Genomic DNA, 18,188 nt, shown 5'->3' with positions numbered 1-18,188 from the left:
GATTTCTTATGGAACAGTTTAATTCATATAAAATACTTCAAACAGATGTTTGGCATGCTCTGGCACTATTTCTGACATAAATGTCTGCAAAAACTTAACCTCACTAAATTGTGGAAGCTTCTTCTGTACAGCTAATGCTCTGTGCTCATCCCCCCTCTTATAATCCAAATGAAAAGAATTTGAACTTCATTTTCACAGTTTAATCAAATGCATAAACTGCACAGAGCCCAAGACAAAAATCCTGCTTACGTCCTGAAGTTCTATAGCCTGAAACACTTCGTAAGCTCTCTAAAACCACTTTAAAAAGATCTTTACATGTGGGTTAAGCATTAAAGTCTTTGGAAATGACACCAACAAAATACTGGAACTAAAGCACTAGCAGCTGCGTCCTGAAATGCCTAAAGCTGCTGAGTGCTCTCTCTTAGGTTATGGGATAAAAGGTTTGTCTCCATGCACGTGGAGGAGCACAGAGGCACGCTGGCAGGAGGGGACCTCCAGTAACCCACCTGGAGAACAGAGGCAGCACAGGACACATTACAGGATGCAGGGAAGAGCATCGTGGGATTGCACAAGACTTATTTTGGGATGTTTCAGGGAGGAACCAAAGGTGGGGAAGGGGAGAAATCAAGGTGGGTTGGGGAGGAACAAGAGGGGGAAAATAGAGGGATAAGGGGCTAAAAGGGGCTGGTTGCAAGTAACCAGGCTGCTGGTCAGTACGCTTGTCTGGCCATGCCCTGCGCCTGATCCCCCCCAGCCTGTCCTGTCTTCTCATTAAACTCTGTTTCTACTTGTTTTCCTGGGTGTGGGGCTCTCTCCTGTGTGCATGTGTGTCTGGAGGTCTAAGTGCCAGCCACTGGCATGGGGGACCATGGGTCAAAGGGGCCCGTGTGCCTGGGGCGCCCACCACCAGAGAGACGGGGTGAGCGAGGGGTCTGTATGTGCCAGCCCCTGGCCAGGGGCCATGAGCCCAGAGTGCCAGCAGCTGGAGAGCCTGGAGGAAGCGTGTGTTGTGTGGCACGTGCGTCAGCGTGTGAGCGCTAGCAAACACCGAGCCAGGCTGGCCGACGAGTAGGATAAATGGCTTGGGAGCCAGGTATCGAAGCAGCTGTAGATCTGGGCCAGGTACTGCGAGAGCAGAGGGCCTGTGAGTGGCTCCCAGAGGGTCCAGGAGGTGCAGCCAGCTACYGGGGGGACYGCGGGGCCTGGGGGTTGGCAACTGGTGGAGCCATAAGTCTGGACCAGCTACCAGAGATCCACCTGTCTGCGGGTCTGTGCGTGAGGCACAGAGAGACCAGTGGTCCGGGGCAGCTACTGCGTAACTGAGTGTCCATAGCCAGCGACTGGAGGGATCCATATTTGTTTATATATATATATATATATATATATATATATATATATACATATATGTATTTATATATATTTTCCACTGACGGGCTTTCATCCTGATCAACCAGAGAGAGGAACAGGATGAGGCACAGGATGCTGCTGTGTTTGCATGAGTGCTGTTTTCAATCTGTGATGGTCTGTATGGCTGGCTGTGTGTATATGTATATATGCACTCTGTGTGTGTGTCTGTTGGGAATACATGCTCAGCCTCACTACCGGCTGGACACGAGGACACGGAGCTGCAGCAGGCTTGCCTCAGTTGGGCTACAGGATTCGGTAACTTCTAACACTCAGTAAAAACAAGTATTCTGCAACTTGCATGCCGGAGAACCAAGCTGAGGATGAAGCGCTTCAACCCCTCACGAACAAACATTTCATGTCCTCTTATGGCAACAGAAAAGTAGAGTTTTTTTTCTTTTCCAGTGGGAAGGGTAGAATATAGTCATCATATATACCTGCAATGCCTTGTTGTTAGCATTTCTTTCAGAAAAAGAGAAGTCACCCTGTCTTATAGGGTAAGCCCACCTTTTATCTGGGATTCAGTGGTACTCTAACTGGTAGCTACTATGGCTGTCTGCACTGTGGGGCCTACAAGCTTGGGGGCACGTTGGGAGACACGTGGCATGGGGTCAGGATGCGGTCAGCTGTGTACAGGTCTGCAGGCACTCTCCAGGGAGGCTTTACTCCTAGTGGTATGCACAGCATTTAACAATTTGTAGAACAGCCGTGTTGCTTCTTGTTGCCCTTTGGGAAAGGAAAGATTTTTTCGTTTACTGCTCCCAAGCATCAAGCTGAAATTGTGTTGGCTTTGCTCAGAAATGACATGTCCTCTTAAGCCTGTGTGCTTGGCTTTGCAGGGCTGAAAGGAGCCACAGCTTGGCATAAGTGGGTAGCTTTGCAATATAAATAGATAGACAAGATAGCAAGCAGTAGTATCGCTTTTGGACCTGGGGAACCATTTACCATGAACATTGTTTATTTTAAGGAAATATTTTAGAAAGTAAAGTACCTAGCTAAGCCTGAGGTAAGGATTTTTTGTTTCCATTCTAGTTGTACTCACTGCACAGTATTAATCATGGCTGATGTGAACAAAAAAAMCCAAAACTTTTCCATATTCTGTAGGTTTCTGCATGTCAGATACTTAACTGTAATGAAATCTGTGAGTGCATGAGCTGTTGGTAGCTAACAAAAATTGGGACTTCACACATACAAGCAATCCTTTCATTGCATGAAGCAGAGACAACATATGTTTGTTGGCCTGATTTTGCTTCTGTTTGTGAAGGATTACTGCATGAGGTACACTACCCACTTCACTTGCACTCTGAATCAGAGCAAGCGTGAATACATGCTTTTTGAATGTTTGTTTGAAGGATGCAAATGAAGAAGCTTTCAGATAACATCTGGACGCTAGGGTACTGGTGATGGCACATATTGACAGCTGAGTGTATGAAACAAAACCCAGAATGGGGAGCTGTAATGCTGTAACAGGTAATGCAGGAAGCAGGATATCTCTATTAGRCATTCAGGATATGTTTAAAATTACCAGAATGTACCATAGTTTTTGTGTCTCAGGAATAGCAAAACCTTCTGTCTAAGGCAATGTTATAAAAGACTGAAAAGTGGGTTGTCTAATTACTGTAGCTGAGCAGCTGAACTAATAGGGAGCTGCAGAGTGTGGCTGATAAGCAGCTAATTAATAAACTAGAGACATCTTGCTCGTTAGTGCCTCAAAAGTCTGCAGAAGAGATCTGTAGTGTCTTAAAAGGAGGATAAGCAGATTGTCAGATGTCTGACTGAACAACAGTTCAGTGTTATGTTTGCTGCTAGTGAAAATATGGTGGAGTAAGGAAACATTAGTGACTAATAATAAACTGCATCAAGTGACTGGTGGGAGATGCAGATGCTGGTACAACTAGTATTAATATAGCATTAATAGTATTAATATTAATAATATTAATGCTGACTAGCACATAAATTACATGCGTGTTCTTGTGATATCTAGGAAAGGGTTTTGCCTGCGGAAGTGAGAGGAGTGGCCAGAGGGAAGGACAAATCCTAGAAGAAAGAACAGGCCAGCAACACTGATAAAAACATACTGAGGAGTGAAGAAACCCATGTCTTCTCCAGTGCAAGATGCTGAGACTAGCAGTTAACACATTACCTTAGCTTTCTTTGGTCCAGTGAGATAACCAAGAGTTAGACAAACAGCTTAAGTAACAAAAGCTAGCAAACTAATTCCAAGTAGAAAGGTAAATAAAACAGCTGTATCCCAGCTGTGGTATGGCTTGTCCAAATCTTGAGTCTTTTGTAGCTGAACATTGACAGTTTTTCTTGATCTTTCCTAAACCTGTTTCTAGCACTCACTTAGTTTTGGCTTCTCTTAAAGGTATGGCTACCTTGTGCTTGTTATTGGATTATGCCTTTGTTTCATAAACTTGGATTCTTCCAAAATACAGCTGCAGCCCTCTATTATGTTTGTCCTAAAACRTCAACTTCTTGACTGACTAGAGAAAAATCCTATCCATCAAGGTGTCTGAACACCATAGTTTTCCTTTTTTTTTTTCTTAAGATTATACACTCCCCTCCTCTTACAAATTTTCCAAAAGGCACAAACACCTTTTGTTTGCTTATCTGAAAATTCAAACCACATTATAAAGGGAATATTGCTGGCCAAAGTTCATCTCCACTTCATTCTGGCATCTCTTCCTGGGAACTCAGACCTCTGATACCACATTAGCTGCACGGCTCTGGGTACCATTGCTGCTTGCCACAAAAGGTGCAGTCCCTTCCCTGTGCTGCTATGGGATCCCACAATGGTTCTTGACTGTTGGGTTTGGGGTTTTGTTTTTTTTTTTTCTCTCAGCATGTACTGGAAATAGTAGGTTTTGKAAAAGAGTGGTCCAACTCTGAGGCTAGGATCTGAGCTACTTTGGCTCTATACCTAAAAAGTTAACCATCTTTGCACCTTTGTAAGCTTCTGATAGCCCCTCTTTAATGGGATGTTTATAATCCTAATTTATACCCAGTTCTGATTTTCAATGTGGATTTAAAAACCACTGATTTGGACATTCAACGTTAAGCTTCATCTTGAAGAATCTTACAATTTCATTATATCTGTAAGAATCTGTTGCTGAGACAATTAGCTCTTCTAGTGAGCATCTGAAGCCTTTCTGTGACATTCCCTCTAAAATACCAAGTCTGTCTGCAATAAATGCTTATTTCTGGGCCAACTGACTAGATGATTCCATGATGTCCATGAAACCTGTTTGCTGCTGTCTTGCTTTCTAGTTGAACAATCTCACCATTCACATGGTGACTTTTCAAGTGTTGCATCTCATTTCTTAGGTACAAAGGGCACTTCAGAGCAATATTAATCTCTAATAGAATGTATCCTTTCCTATATTTTGAGGAAACTGACTTTCTGAATACTGTTATATTATAAAGACTTCGTTCCTATATAGGAGGGAAATCTGGAAGCCTTTGCAATTATTGTCCATTTTAATGGAAATGAGTTGAATTCTTAGAACAGTAACCTGGACACTCAATTGCATTGAACCTTTAGAGGTGGCTGTCATGAGAAAATTACTCTCAAAATTTTGTTCAGCAGGATACATGTTATCCTATATTCCCAGCCTGACTTCATAAATGATCTGCACGAGCTGTTGTTTACAGATTTAGCTTTAAAAAGCCCTGGAAAGTGTCTCCTAAAGGTACCAAAGCTCTTCCTTTAAGGTCTGCCTTCTGACTGCCAAATAGTTGCTCTTCCTGGCTTCAGCTTACTGTCACTTATTGTAAGGATGGAAGTATCAAGAAGTTAGCTCTTGTTAATTTAAGCAGGCCAGTTAAAAGGTGTCCCCGACCATCTTTTCTACATTCAAAGTTTAACTCAGTGGTGTTCAGCAGGGGTTCATGGAACATGAATTCAAACAGAAGCGTTCTTAGATAGTGTGAGTAATTCGTATGTGAGTAAATGCATTACTGCTTTGCTTGTGCCCCACTTTAACCTGACTTTTAAATACTGTTACAATGAGGTGAAAATTCATTTTTTCCCAGGTACATTTGGGGAAGAGAGAAGAAAGGGGAGGAGGAGCAACTCTTGCATACTTCTTTATGTAACACATCAAAAAAAAAAAAAATCACTTCTTTCCCTTTGGCTATGCCTGCAGATGGCATTATGCCATGCAGCACCTAAGATAACTCATCCAGAGCTATTTTAGATACCAAGTTGGAGAACTGTAATAGAATGACTGAGATTTGTGTGAACATAGAATAAGGGGAACATCTGGGTGTGGAAGCGCCAGAAGGAACAAAGGCAGGAGCAGGGCTATAAGAATGGCATGTGCTGGTGGCAGGTCATCAAGATGCTAGCACATATCAACTTGTAGCTTCTCAGGACACCAAGACTGGGAAGAAAAGGACAGTGAATAAATTCTGATGACTCACAGAGGTGGGACAGGCTAGAGCAACTAACCACTGTCAGCTCCTTCAGGGTTCAGAAAGACATATCCAGACTAGCACAAGGTTATCAACCCAAGAAGAGCCCAGGAGATGTGGTGAGGACTTGATAGGCAGTGTCCTTTGTCTTCTGTGTCATTGCAGTGAATCCTGGGCAGACCACCTGGATACAAGCATCTTCTTACTTGTAAATATGTGGTTATGCAAATGTGAGCAAAATCAATTTTGTTTTAAATCAAATTTGCCTATGGAATACAATACATAAGAAATGAGTCCTGTATAACTTTTTGTTTGAGGAGGAGGAAGGTATAATATTAAAAAGGTATTACAAAGGGAAATCATAATGCTACTTTGAGTCTTTCCACTGGTTTATCATTAAGTAGAAACCAAACCATAACACAGAGGGTTTTGACAAACTGCACCCTCAAAGCCAATATTCTCTCAATTCTTTTTTTAGCTTGATAAAAAAGGTAGAACTTTATCTTTTGGGCACTGACTTACAGCATATTTAAGGTGTTCTATGGCTGAGATACTTCGCAGTCTTTATAGTAACACAGGTAGGTGCAGACTAATGCATTGGAAATGAATAATCTATATAGCTCACCTACTACTTCAGCAGAGAAAGCATGAAAAATCTATTGCAGAAACTTGTGGAGGTTCTTGCCGAGGTATAGTAGGAGATGTCATGGATGAGCATGCATGCAAGTCATCTGAAGATGGGCAGTCCTAGAAAAAGGAAAATGTAACCTTTATGGCACTTCTGAAGAGTTGCTTTATGAAGTGTTGCTGGCAAACACTAGAGGAAAGTATCAGAAAATCTGAGGCCTGCAAACTCACTAACTCAAAAGARGCAGGGTGCACATGTCTAAAGTATGTCAGAGCACTAACCTGTGCATGGAAACTTCATCAGCACATTCCCAACATTGGTAAACCCGCTGTCTCAATGCTAGCTAAGGCAGCACAGAAACTCAGGCGTCAATGTTCTTCAAGGGACTGCGGGGCTAAAAGTGAGCATTTTGGGTAGGGTCATTTGCGGATATCTCTTAGTCTCTCCCCATTTGTACAAAAGGAGGGTTTCCTCATTAAAACTGGAAAATTGCTCTGGGCTGGGAGCTGCATATTGAAAACAGATGTTCCCTTTCACTTTCTGAATCAGGTAATAAACGCACCCCCTTCCCTGCTAAACAGAGATTAGCATTATCTTGAAGTAAGGCCATGTTTTCACAACATAAAGTGTCTATGGTAAAACTGAACTAAAGTATTGTCTTCCCCACCCGCTTCTTTTATACTGGCCCAACTGTTTGCTGCAGTGTTGTGAACTGCATCAAGGACCTGGTTCTGCTTCAAAAGGGAGGAGTTGAGAGTTGAGACAACACAAATATATGAAGATYTGTTACAAAACAGGACCTTTGCTCTTGTATCAATAGAGAAGAGGGCAACTGCTAAGCTGGCAAGTTGAATGTGTTATTGTCAATCAATCACGTGGAATGCAGAGGAGAAGCTGGCCACTGCTGTACTGTTTGTGTTGAGCCCTTCCTAAAAACTCCTTCCTACCCATGACTGACTCCATTTTTTTTACAAAACTTGCTTCTCAGCGAGGCCCTAGAAGTCACACTACTGATCACTTGTCAGTAATAACGTGGATGAGTCTAGATTTAAAGTCAACTACCTTAGGAATGTTTCTTTAAAGGGCAACTATCAAATTCCACAAAAGAAGGTGAAGCAAACTGTAAATGTGTTTGGCTTCTGATTTTATTCTATAGACATGCTGAACCCAAACATTGCATCCTTGTGCTGATGCATGAGAACCAGAAACTGAAGATGACAGACTCCATCATTGTGGCAAGGAAAAGTAGACTGTTCAAAGAAATAAAAAAATAGCTGTCTCTCCCATTCCTTAATGAATTCAGTCAGTACCAGAAAACAACTCTTAAACCATTATTCTTGTAGCCTGTCTATATTAGTTACCAGTTCCATTCAGGGACTGATTAAATATAAATAGCAATTTGTCTATAGATAATTGAGAATGGAAACTGAATAATATCCAAGAATACACATACATTCAATATTATCAAGCTCTTGTTTATTAAAGAGATACCACTTTATACAAAACTTTCTGGCCTCTCTGGACAAAGACTCCTTTGGTTTGGAATACCCTGTTTGCTGATGAGAAGAATCTAATCTGCATCATGAACTGGACCGATACTTTCTTCTTCTATTGCAAAGCACGTTAGATGAAAGTGATTGCTGAGTCAAGAATATAAGCTTGCGATATGATCTCACACAGCATGTGAAAGAAAGTGCGTTGCAAAGCATGACTCTATGGAGAGTCATATGAAAAACACTGTAATATTCATTTCAGTTCAGTAAACTGAACTTTGTAACTGAAAGCTCAGAATTACTAATATAACTTCCAAGGAAAAGTTCTTATGCCCTTAATTCTGCTGCAAAAATGGGATGTTTTGGCAGGCTACTAGAGAGTTCCTGGCTGACTTTGCTGAAAACCTTAAAATGTTATAGAAGTACCAGCCACCTAATGTGCTGCATATGAGGCATGCACTGTAATTCACTGACAATATTATTACCAGCCAATTAGAGATGCAAGTATGTGACGGAGACCTTCATCTGTGTCTGTGCTGTGCAGACTGACACACGCTCTTGCATGCCTGCCCRTTCTGAACTGAACCCCCTGGCGACTCCTGCGAGTGCTTTCACTGGGGACAATGAAGAGTTGGATTCCTTTCATAGTATGACGTGGGACCACTTTGATCTTCATCCCTCCAGAGAATTCCTGGAAAGTTGCCAAAATGACAGGTAAAACTCTTTCATTCCATTCAGAAGGGAAATAACCTGAGATTCTCTATGCACACCAGCAGAAGTCTTTCAGTATAAACCCCCAAATTTTGTAGCTTTAAATTCAAGGTTAGGATGTTGGAACGTACACTGTTCAAAGACCCTCCTGAACAAAAAGCTTCTAATACTGTAAAATCCTGAAAGACTTAGATTTGCCTCTTCCAGTGCTTGCTTCTGTCTATTGAGTGACTTGTTAATGGCTCTTGAAAGTCTGGAGGATGGATGAAGAAGAAGACAATCAGGATGTTGAAAGACTGCTTTAAAGACCTGAGCTCTTTTGGGAAGTGAATTATAYGGGTTCAACTCTATAAGCAGTTTCTAAAGTCTCTGCTGCTCACTTTTTTTTTCTTTAGTAAAACTGTTTTTCCTAATAGAAAACTAAAACTGCATATCTTTTTTTTTTTCCTCTAGTAAAAAAATCGTTTTTTGGTTACTGTCATCTGGAACATATAATCAATATGCATCTTATTTTAATTGCCTTACAATCTTACTTAGGATGAAAAGATCTGAACTTCTGCAAATTACTGGTCTGTTCTCACCCAAATATCAGTGCAGGAAGTAGACTGGAGAACCTGAGAGATACATTACTCTCTAAGCCCCAGGGGAAGAGCAAGAACAATTACAACCCCACAGGAAGAATGGCAGCTGCTGCTTGGTGGTGGCTTTTTCCTGAATTTCAATATGTTCCTGTCAGGTTTTTTTCCTCTCACGCACCAAATGTTTTTGGTAAATCCCATCTGTGGCCTTAAGGAGTGTCTGAGCTTAAACATGCTCTGCAGGTTTGTCCCTGTATCCAATGCTCACCAGTGCTGCTGCAGATCTCTTGTCAGAATTCTTAGCACTAGTGCTCTTACAGCACCTTCTAGTGACTTATCTTTTTAACAGTGGAAATCGTGCTTCCTGTAGAAAATCTTGAAGGCATGGTAATAATCAAAATGTGCTGGCAAAGCTGAACGTCAGCTGGTATCAGTGTGACTTTATACTGAGGTTGGCAAAGCTCTTCACCTTTTCCCTTTCCCTGCAAGTTATCTGGATGAATCTGATGTGCGTGGACTAGAGAAGTGGTGAGCTGAGACTATCAAAAGGATTGGCAACAGTTTAAGAGCCACCCTCTTTAATATATACTTGAGGCAGGAACTTCTTGAATATTTGGTAGCAGTTTCTTTCTCCCTTCCCCTAGAAGGGRCTGTCCTGTGGTGTCAGAGTGTGTATGTGCACACACAGTATGCTCGCAGAGGGCAGAAACCACACACTTTTTAAAAGTATTTCAGTGGCTGTGACAAATCTGCTGAAGTCAAGGGAAACTGGCACCGGCACAGAGGAGAAAGGTCAAAGCTGGCAATCTAGCATCTTTGAGGAATAACAATATGCATATGCACTCATCTCTCAGCTTTATTCCCCTCCCAATTGTATGTGTAGCCCATTTCTCTTACCTTTATATTTTCCTCTTCCTTTCCTGGCTCCAAATGATGGAGTTTTTCACTCTGCTACTGACAATACTAAGAAGAAGGAAACATCTTTTCACTATCTGCAGCCCTTTAGCTAGACTGCAGGATTTGGGGGCTGATGATGGAAAGAGCTTTTGCCTTCATGATCTGGTCAGAAGCTGCTTCTGCATCTCATTCATGGCTGCTCTGAGTTGCCAGGGTAGGGAATTCAAACCACTGCCTCACCCCACAGGTAGCCACAGTTGTGGGTGCTAGGAATGTTTTTCTCTATCAGAAGTAGGAGATGCAGTACAGGAACAAAGCAGGAGGCAATTTCATGCCTGCTCTGAGTACAATAACATTCCTGTCTGGTATAGTGTAAATGTTTGATCTGTCTTCATATTTTAAGGTGTGGCGTTGGCAGCTTCTACCTGGCTGGGACATAAACAGGCTTATCGTTAGATATGCCTGTTGATATGTAGTTATTAACTCAAGCCTTTGGTCAAGTTTCATGCTGTAGGTGTTTTTCAGGCACTTCTAGAAGAATTCTGATATAGAGAGGATTCAGATCTTAGCAGGCTGTAAACTTACATAAGTTCCTTTGATATTCTATATTTATTTGCCCCTTTAAATGTCCATTATCTAGAGTGCCGTGAAGCTTTCAGGGTAAGCAAGAGGCCAAAGTAATGACCAGTGATCTTTCAGCAAAACATGCTTGCAGAGTTTCACAGGTACTTATGAGAGCTTCAGGGACTTACCATTCAGGATTATCCACATAACTTAGAAATAAGGTACCTCCAATGCTAGTGAGAGATTCCTTTAAAAATTCTTACTTTAGGAGGAAGAGAGTATTCTTCAGCATGAAGAAAAACAGGATATTCTTTTGCAGAGTGGTACAGCTTGCTGGAAGGACAAAAAGTCTTCTGAAGTAAAGAATCTCATCAAGTATAGCCGTCAGGCTTGGAACTGACATGAAAATCCTTGCTTTGCCCAAAGTGTCCATTTTTAGGAATATATAAATTACTACTTTTTGACAGCACAGGTCAAATTTCAATCCTGAGTTCTGTCTTTGTGCTATACACTTGTGCTGACACTTAACGTGTGTTAACTTTTAAATCTCAACCCAGAGGCTACTTTCATTTTTAATTGATCCTTTCCCTAATTTAACTTTGTAAAGAAGTTGTGAAACTTGAAGTTGCATGCTTACATTTAAATCCTAAATTGTCTTCAGGTTATAGCTTCCAACAAACATGCAGATAAAATCTCTGGACGTTCTCAGCCTGGTGTATATAAGCTTCTCTTCTCTGCCAGTACCATAAAAAAGGGAAACACAGATGACTTTTAGTCTTTCAAAAACTGTAAAGCAAGACTTGCACAATCAGATTAAGTTGATAGTTGGGAGGTTAAAGGAACTGTACTCAAGAATAGAGAAACTACATGAATTTGAGCTAGGAGCAGCATTTCAAGAAAATCACCATTACTTAAACTTCAGCAATAGGGTGAAAGATGAAGTTCAAAAAGATGAGCAAAGCCTAGCTAGAGAGAAAGCCCACAGAACACTAACTAAAACCACAGAAGAACAGTAAAACAACGATTTCCTTGTCTATATGGAAAAATCCTACAAAGCTAGTCATATCCAGCATGGGTTACCTCAACTGTTTGCAGAAACAAAGCATCCCTTGGCTACATTATTGCTTTGTTTTCCAAAGACATTTAAATACCTACTAGGAACTCTGGGAGTTGTGAATTAGACTGCTCTGGGATTAAAGATATTTCTTACAGCAGCTCTCCACTCTTTCTTGGTTGAGGTTTCAGACCAAGGGATGACTATTAGCATGCTATGTCTCTCACGCGCAGGTACCCATGCATGCAGGCCAAGACTTATTAATTATCTTCCTCCTAGGCACAACACTTCTAGGAGAAATTCTGATTAAAATGAGACTAAATGCTGACAAAGCACTTTAGTCTGAAACTTTGCTTGGAAAGTTCATGACTAGTGCAGGTCTCTCCACCAGCAACATGGCAGGATGTGGGTTATGGAAGGAATCTCCTTTGAAACCCTGCGGACACATCACACAGCAGTTTACTAGGATATAGGTCAGGCTTTGAAAAGGTTAGGGTTGTTGTCACCAAGAAAGAGAAATATGTAGCTGGATAAGAATGAGCTGAAAGAGAAGTTAACTTACAAACTGTGGAATAGTCACATTCCCATAATCAGTACTACATCTGTTTTTTTTCTCTCTCTCCTCTAAAGGAGTCAGAGGCATAGCAACATCCTTCCTATAAGGAAATTCTGAAGCATTCTCTCCTTCATCTGCAGACTTCATAGCTCTGTTTCTATAGTTTGGAAGAAGTTCCTATTGCCTGAACTGAGAAGAAAGTCCCCAGTTCTTCATCAGCTGATAATATCACCAGTGTGGGATGCTGTCCAGCAGCAGTTTCTTATACTTATTCAGCTCATGGGGAAATTACTGCATCACATTTTTTTTGCTTTTGTATACTGATTAGATTTGGGGCTGTTGAAATGACTGATCTTAGCATTGCACAAGAATGTGGTTTCCTCTAAAAAGAGTATTAACATTTCTGAATTTTTATTGGCTATACAGACATGAGGACACCCATGAAAATACCACTGTGTGCTTCTAGCCAAACTGCAGCTCTTTTGAAACATAACTCAGAATGTATAGATGGGATCTACTTGATCTCTAGCAAGTAGTGTTTCACTGATGAGTTCCAGGCCTAATTTTCAGCAGCTTTTTTGTTTGTTTTTTGAGTGATGATTAATGTAGAAAGCTCTTGATCTGTGTTATTTTTATTAATGCCTTTGACTGAAATGTTAATGTAAATGATGTTTAGGAGCCTTAAGTAGTGATTCACCTCGATACAGCTGAATAATGCATCTTTTTTCTGGAGTTTCCAGTTGAGGCATTTAGCGACGGTATGTCTGGAATCTCTCCCTCCCTCTGCACAGCGAATGCCRGGCTCGGAGGGTTTAAAGGACAAATAATTCCCTTCCCCACCCTTGTCTGTAACCTGGCAAATACAGTGCATCCATTGTGCTTGATAAAAGACCCAGGCTGACAATGGCACATTTGTTAACTGGATGCTCTGCATCACCGCTTTTTTTTCCAGAAATGGTCAAATTCAGGTAAGCCTGCTGTGCTGTGCTATCTGTGAGTGAAGTCTGGGAGGATTTTTTTGATTGCTAAGTTCAAAGCCAAACTGGAGTTCTTTGATCAGCAAAATCTTGCTGCCATGCACTTTTACACTTTCCTCAYGGGGTCAACTGTGAGCTTTCCTGACCGGAGTACCCTGCACAGTGTGGGAGAGCAATCCTAAGCTCCTTGCTCCACGTGCCTGTAGTGAAAGTTTGATATAGTGAGAACTGGGGGGAGACACAGCGCTAGCATACCCAGACATTTCTTTAGTGCAGCAAAACGATGGAGCTGAAAGAAGAAAACAAGAGTAGGCTAATGTTCCTTGACAATATTTTAATAGGGAGGCTCAAACCCTTAATGATACCTTAAATAATTGCTGCAGGTGTCATCTGGGATTCCTTTATGTGCAATAGCGTATACTTTGCCTCAGCGAGCCTCAGATGAACCTGTACCTACCACAGCTGTTTAGGAAAGCCCTGCAAACTTCAGCAGTGCTGCCCGCTCTTTTGTGAACGTGTCCTTAGAGATGAGCAGGTTGCGCTGGCTGCCGGCGCCGCACGGTGCCTAGAGCAACCACAGCGCCATGCACAGAGGCCTCTGACGGCCGATGCTCGGGCTTGAGGGGAAGAAAGAATAACAATTCTTGCACAGGAGGCCACCAAAAATGTTCTCAGTTTCAAAAATCAGCTTTATTGTGCCACTGACAGACTTAGATGAACTGAAGGTGATGTGACACTTCTGCCTTCCCAATTTCTGAGTGTGATTTCAGCATGACTCCCTTTTGCAAGTAGTAACAGCCAGATATACGGAGTGTATTTCCTTCTTAAGAAACAGACTTTTCATTCTCGTGGGAATACAGGCTGTCCTCACACCACTGCTTTGGAAGGACCAAGTATCACCAAGTTTACATTAGCTTCTGCTCCAAGGTACAGTGCTCAGGCCAGGCCCCTACATTTGCTCATTGGGGCTTGTTTCCCCTCCAGCTCTGTGGTGCAAGAAAAACCCAGCTGTAACTGTGTCTTGGGACTGGTAAAATGAGGGGATGTGTTCAGGCCTGAACAGCTGTAGCAAGTAAATTCGGTCTTCTGGATATACTTGGAGAAAGAGGTGAATTTCTAAATGGGATCGCCAGGGTAATGTAGGCTTGTCAAATAGGGGATGTACTTTTCCTTGAACAGAGACTATGGTGTCAACCTTTAGAGTAATTTTAAAGCTATTATGCTATTTTTAATGAGTCCAAACTAACTTTTAAAATTGTTAACTATCACGAACCCAAGAGTCTTTTTACTGTGTGTCACTGTCAGTTTTATTGGAAGTAAATGCCTCAGATATACCACTAGGGGGAATATTTTATCTATATTTCAAGTTGGTACAAAACAGACTATGAAGCTGTATTTTGAGGATTTTTGAGGAAAGGAAGAGAAGGGTCTTTAATTCTAGTTACAGGAACACTGGATAAACTCTGCCTCCATTCCCAGAAACTGTGCTTGAAACCAAAAGTTAACACTAACTGTAGGGGAGAAATCCAGATGTTTTGATTATGAAACAGTGTTCTGCAACCTAAACATTTCAGTAGCTTACCAAAAAGTTAAATGAATCTTTGTGGTCTAACACAGACTGCAAACCTCCCTTCCCCCTGAAACCAGGGTTTTCTTTGGTAAATGCATAAGCAGCTATGTTTTGTTTTGTTTTGTTTTGTTTTGTTTTGTTTTGTTTTGTTTTAAGAAAACTGCTGACAGTTTGTAACTCTTCAATTCTAGTACCATCTGAAATACTGCTCAGTACTACCAAAATACTTAGAACAATGACAGAGCTTAAGTTCTTAGCAAGCTAAGCTGCAAACATACTGCTCTGACTTTCTTTCTTCCAACCTGCAGCCCGAAAGTGTGCAGGAAGCTGGATGCCTTACCGGGATTTCTGGGTGGGAGCTAGCTCTATCGCTGGCTTTGCAGAAGTTCCATATCATGTTGGAAAGGCGAAAATCTCCAACCTAAATGTGGGCAACAAAGCAAGAAATGCTGCTTGGCTAAACAGATGGCCTCCTACACTCCTTTCAACATGAATTATTTTATGATTCTGTGATGTACATAAAGACAATTAGCTTTTTATAAAAAAAGAAAACTCAGCATTTCTTTAGTGAACTGGAAATGGTTGGGAATAGTAGAGGAGAAGAATGAAGCATCTATAACCGTGCTTATATTCTACAAGTAAGAATATGTAGTCTACTTTCAGTACGTGTGTGAAAAATGAATGTGGCCTTTTTAACTCCTGCAAAAGGACTGCAGTAACACTGCAATAGAGTCACTCATAATACTTATTCCCAGTGTTTTGTCTTCTGAATCAAGTGGTCTTTGGATTGCAGATGTCCTACTGACAACAGCAAAACTGAGTTTATCAAAGAATGTCAGTCATTTCAATCAAAGAAAGATGTTCTTATATCTCACTATGACTCCAGGAAATTTAACAGTCAAGCAAGCAGATGATCGTGAATGCTGCTAACTCTAAAGGGGTGTGTGTGTGTGTCTGGGTGTGTGTGTGTGTTTTATTTTGGACCCCGACTGTGTTTACAGAGAAAATCTCTTGATAGTCCTTACCTGTGCTCAGATTTTACTGCGGAGCTGTCTTTGAGCATGTGAACTGGATTTCTTTTGGGTGAAATTGCACTTGAAGGCGTGCTCTAGCGTGTGCCGAATGCGCTCTGGCCACAAAAAGACGTGCAATCCCCGGGCTCGGACGAAAGCTGGTCAGAAGTGACGATCCCCCGACGAGTGGAGGGAGCGGGCGGCCGGTCGGTCCTCAGCCCGGCCGCTGTGCTCCGCAGAGTTTGCGCTGCTTGCAAACGTAGCCACAGCCATAAGATACCAAAAGGAAAGTGAATTAACTCAAAGGATGCTCTTTGCATTGTCAAGCCAAAACTGCACAATTATAAAGGCTCTGCATACATGCTAAATACCTGGACAAATCCTAACCATGGCGTCCTGCTCTCCCCGAAAGCATTTTTGCCCCTCACGCCTCCCCGCCTCAACCCACCACCRCAGAACAGTTAATGTGCTCGTGTGATTTACCAGCAAGTGCAGAGGGGAATCTGTGAGCTTAAGCTCTCCCTGACATTGAGATGTTTGTGTGCTGGGAAGAGCAACAAAAGCATCGCGTCCCGTAATGTTTGGAAAAAGCCATCCTGTAGCTTTGGGTTCTCTCTTGGTAAATGTCTTAATTGCTAAACTTAAAAGTATTGATTTTTAAAACAGGAATTGTAGAAGACATTAAGAAGTCCCATTAACTGTGCTGCTAGAGTTAAACCTAAGATCTTGGAACAACTCTGCACGTTTGTTTCTATTCCTGCACCACAAACTTTCCCAAAACATTTCCCACAGGTGATGCTGGGATTCATTGCACTGCATTACAGACAGAACATGTATGTAATCCTGCCATTAGTTGTCAAATAGCAAAGTATTGTCTTAATTTCACTGTTAAGTGACTTGTCTGAGGTCACGCAGGAAAAATGTCATTTTTGCCTCTCATCACAATTCTAAGCAGGTTACTCTGTGTCTGAGGCTTTAAAATGAGGGGAAAAAATTAAATCAGCCGAAAACTGGCGTATATTGTCAGCTCTTGTTCCTGCATACCATGTACCATTGAAGGTTACTTGATTGCCTTTTAGGGACACGGCTTTTAAATTGAATCAACCTGCTGTTACTTTTTCCTCTATCTGTCATGGAAAAGCTCACATTAAGTGAGTGTTGACTGACTGAGCTGGTTACAGCAAGGCCTTGCAGTCACCCAGCAGGCGCGCTCAGGGGTGTGCGCAAGACCTCAGGAGGACCGTGGGGTTACAGGGCTGCCGCTGGCTGTCTGTGCACCCCTGCGGCACCCGTGGGAAGCGGCTGGGCCGTGCGCTGAGCATGCACAGGAACCGCTTCAGCAGCGAGCCCGGGGCCGGCACGCAGGGTCTGCATCGCTGCTCGTGCTGCCTCAGCCACCAGCACTCGCTCTCTACCATATATATGTGTGTGTGTGTGTGTATACACACATACACGTATACACAAACACACACATATAGGTACCTGTTTTGTATATACATGCATATCTATGCATATCTATGTATGTATATGTATACATATATTTATACAATGAATTACAAATCTGTGCCTGCCACTCTTTCTGCTGACCCTACCCCCACAATCTCTTTTGAAATATATGTTTCATGTATATATATTTGTGTATTGTATGTATGTGCACATATATATGCATATGTATGTGTGTTGTATAAAATACTGTGTGTGCATATATCTATATACAGATATAGATATAAATAAATCACAGATCTGTGCCTGCCACTCTTCTTGTCTCCTACTACACTCACAATCTCTTTTGGAAAATATGTATATATGTGTTGTATATACATATATAGAGAGCGTGTGTTTTGTATATACATATACACATTTTGTATATACAGATACATGCTTATATATATTTATGCATATATACCACTACCTCTATATATGTCAGGTTTATATGTATTTATACATATATACCTATMTCTCTCTMTATATATACACACACCTATGTACTTATGTTTTGCATATATACTTATGCATATACAGGTATATATAAATCTACATATAACTATATATTGTGTATGTTTATACATACAGATGTATGTTTCCGCATACGCACATATATGTTTTGTATATACACAAACATCCAAATATATATATACACACACACACACAYCTATATCTATATCATCTATAGCTATATCTATACACACACCCACATCCATGCACACACGCACGTTTTGCACGCACACACGCACACACGCACACCCGCCTCCGCCTTCCGCCGCGCGCGCGCACTGGCTGCCGGCGGGGCCGACACGCGGCGGGGCGTGGCCGGGGCTCGGGGCCCG

The sequence above is a fragment of the Apteryx rowi genome, unplaced genomic scaffold (assembly GCF_003343035.1).
Source record: "Apteryx rowi isolate R43461 unplaced genomic scaffold, aptRow1 scaffold_191, whole genome shotgun sequence".
In the NCBI taxonomy this organism is placed as follows: domain Eukaryota; kingdom Metazoa; phylum Chordata; class Aves; order Apterygiformes; family Apterygidae; genus Apteryx; species Apteryx rowi.
The sequence above is the reverse complement of the archived record's forward strand: the minus strand, read 5'-3'. Positions refer to the sequence as shown.